This window comes from Solanum pennellii, chromosome 9 (assembly GCF_001406875.1).
Source record: "Solanum pennellii chromosome 9, SPENNV200".
NCBI classification, from domain to species: Eukaryota; Viridiplantae; Streptophyta; class Magnoliopsida; order Solanales; family Solanaceae; genus Solanum; species Solanum pennellii.
This window is the reverse complement of record NC_028645.1, coordinates 17,583,682-17,587,677: the sequence shown is the minus strand read 5'-3', so window position 1 is coordinate 17,587,677 and position 3,996 is coordinate 17,583,682.

Here is a 3,996-nt window from a genome sequence, read left to right as displayed (position 1 = left end):
CTTCTGAAGTTATATCTAGATATGAATCACTACTTAAGAAATCAGATGCATCTTTTCCACCTAGATATCATCCACTTCCTCTCCATCTGGGTTATCATTCACACCCTCCCCACGTAGGTTAATGCTCACCCTTAACAACCTCACTCTCTTCACCAATGTTAACATCAACACCCTCACCCTCAAAAGCCTTACCATGTTCACCAATATTAACATCAACACCCTCACCACCAAGGTTACAAGCCTCACCTTCTCCACCTAGGTTAACAGCCTCACCACCTTCAACATTAGTTAGATATCCTCTAGGTCTCTAGTGTTTAGTAAGGGTTCATCTAATACATGAAATACATATACCTTAAATTTGTACTCATGTTTTAATTCTTTAATAAGGTATAGCGAATGTTGGTCAGTTGTAATTAGGATCCATTGTTTATTTAATAGATCCTTCACATAAAAGCCTCCAAAATTTTCATACCCTAATTCTTTAGTATAATACAATAGTTCCAAAACAGAAAAATGGTCCTTGATAATATACGTGAGTGCAGACACACAGTTTTCAACATAAGTAGGGACAAATATCTAGGATAAGATTCAACCATGGTAAATCTTCGTAAATATGATTTCCTCCATGGTCAATTGTTAGCCCTACAAAATATCAAACAAACCCTAGATTTAACAAAATATACTCCTATGACTCATTCAAACAACTAAAAAACAAATCCTTAAAGCATACTTTCTGGGTAATAGTAAAGAATGGACAGAACATTCGCGAACCCTTAATTTTTACAAAACCCTAGCTTTATGGAATTGATATAACAAAGCATGTAAATAAAAAAATTAAAACTTACAGGAGGAAATATTGTAACACGAAGAAGAGGAATCCAATAGGAATCGAACTTCAATCTAGAAAAAATTGTGAGATAGAGAGCTTCAAACCGGAAGAAATCGCGAAGTTAGAGAAAGAGAGAAGTGTTCCGTGAAAGTTAACGGTTTGAGAACTATCCCCAATTTCGACACAAATACACATCGGATGCACGTGGTATTTTTTAAATGGTCATTGAATACACATTGGATATACATGGGAAGGTTAACTACACACGCCACACAATTAATGAAAAGTGATTAAAAAAACAATTGTTGTACGGTTCAAATCTGGGGTAGTAGAGGTGTTCAATAGGTAGTAGGTCTAGTTGAGGTGTCTAAATGAATAATGATGACAAGTTTGAGAGGCTGCATATGAATTTGGCAAAAAAAAAATCAACTTCAATTTGTATTCAAGATAAAAAGACATGATTTTAAAAAATGATCTTTTACTTTGAATACAAAAATAACTTTTTCAAATTTTACAATAAAACATGATCTAAAGTCTAGATTAAATAAGCATAGAAGTCCATTGTCAAATAATATTTTGTGTTGCATCTTAGAATTTGAGTTGTGTATCTGAGGTTTGAATTAATGTACTCTTTCACTAAGGAAAAGGATCAAAAATACACCTGAACTATTCGAAAAGTTTAAAAATACCCCTCATTCACCTATTAGGTCAAAAATACCCTTTCATCCACCTTTTTAGTTCACAACTATCCTTGAAACTAACAATCTTTTATTTTTTAATTATTATTATTGTTAATTATTATGTGGCATCTTTTTATTGAATAAACTTAAATTTCAACTCACCAAATTTTTTCTACCTATTTAAGTCATATCCACATTCTTCGACTCAAACCCAATTTTTAAAAACTTATAAGAAAATAATAAATTTCATCATCTCTTCTTTTCCCCTTGAACCTAATAACATATTTTCCTTTTTTTCTCTTTTCTTATTCAACAATTTTAAAATAAAATTAATGATTGAGTCAATTAGTATTTGAATTTGAAATTGACATATTGGTATTTGAATTTGGTTTTATCAAATAGTTTCGAATTTGGTCTTTCTTGTTTCATCCTTTTGGTTCACACCATGTGAAAATATTCAGTTTTATAAGGGGAAGTTGCACTAAATAGCTCTTCTTAATCGTTCTTTTGTAGTGAAATTGAGGTAATTTGACTTGAGTTTTCTTTTTTTTTCCTTTTGATTCACACCCTTTTCAAAAGATTTAGTTTTCATGGTGGAGTTGCACTAAGTTGTTCTTGATTGTGTTTTCATGGTGGCATTGAGGACACCTGAATTGGGTCTTCTTATTTCTTCCTTTTAGTTCACACCCTTTTCAAAGATTCAATTTTTCATAGTGGAGTTACACTAAAATGCTCTATTTTACTGTATTTTAATGGTGGCATTGACCAAACTCTAACACAATCAAGAAGAGATTTTTAGATTGGTATTAAATTCTCCAGTTCTTGGTCGATTACTGATATGACTATATGTATATTATTTTAGTTATTATTGATTGAGGTTGCATATGGTGATGAGAAAAATAATAGGTTATTAGGTTTTAATGGTAGAGAAAAGATGTTTAAATCTTTTAATTTTGATGAATTTTTAATTTGGTTTGGGTCAAAAAATACGGATATGGATCAAATGGGTAGAAAATTTTTTGGTGGGTTGAAATTTAAATTTATCCAATAGGATGATTCCACATAATAATAATTAATAATAATAATAATAATAATAAATAAATAAAAATAAAAGGGTTTTGGTTTTAAGGGTGGTTATGGACCAAAAAGGTGGATGAAGTGGTAGTTTTAACCCAATAGGTGAACGAAGGGTATTTTAAAATCTTTTTGAATAGTCTAGGGGATTTTTAAACCTTGTTATCTTCATTTCTTCAATCAAAATCATTAAAATGCGAATACATTTGAAAGCATTAACAATAGAAAAGTCTCAGTGTTTAAAAGGAATAAATTATGAATGGTTCAATGATTCAATAGAAAAATGGCGTAATTGAGATACGTGAAGAAAAACAACTTTAGAGATTTGTTTAGAAGTTCGGACCATAAAAAATAAGCATTTTTGGTTAAAAATCAAGTTAGTTCACATTCTCATACCCCCATTTGTACAAACATGTGATGGACGCAGCATATTCCACGTGAACTAATCAAATTGCTTAAACTAACTTGAATATAATTATTATAAAAATAGGGGAAAATATATTGATGGTATTCTCCATGGCATATAGTCATGATTTAAATATAAATAAACTTTATGTTATTTTTTTAACTTTTTTAGAAGAGTGAGTATAATCTGTGGTATCAACTTGTGTATTTGTGGTCTTTTTCTTATTAGCTAAGGGTATATTGGTAAATTCCAACCGCTGCCCTACCTTCTGCTTACTCCACGTGTTTGTGTGTCCACCAATTTGGTGTGCGTGGCTCAATGTCTGCTTTCCCCGAAGCTTCATCTATTGAAAAAGAAAAAGACAGAGCCATTACACTTTAAGGTTCTTCAGCTACTGCAATTTTTTCTTCAATCTTTTCAACTACTCTTCAATTTCTAAAGGTAATTTTTTGTTCTTTCTCTGCCTTCCTCTTCATTTTTTTTAGAATTGATTTTTTCCCTTCACATGTTATTTTCTCGGTCTTCTTCGGAGCTTCATCACATTTGGCTGAACCAATTTGGATGAAATTTGGATTTGAAAAGACGCAATAAAAAGTAAAACGAACTAAACTTCAACATTGTTGATACACATGCAGCCCCCCAACTAATTGGAGTTCTGACAGACAAGTGTTCTCCTAAAAATAATTTATCCTTTACATTGTTAAGTAGATATTGTCATTGATCAGTTACCAGGCCAAAGCGGTGTCCACATAGTAACCTGTATTTAATGATATATTTTTTGAGGTTCAAAGATTAATATCAATAGAAATTCCATTAGGCGACCACAATTTAAATTTCAATTGGGGTAAAAAACTTTAACTGTTCTTTTAAAGCTGTAACTTTTCTTCTTTAATTAAAATATTGAATTAATTGATCATTTAAAAGTCAAAATTAGAGATTAATTGTGGTGATGACACGTAGACGTCATCACCTCTCCTATTTTATATATATATATATATATATAGTTA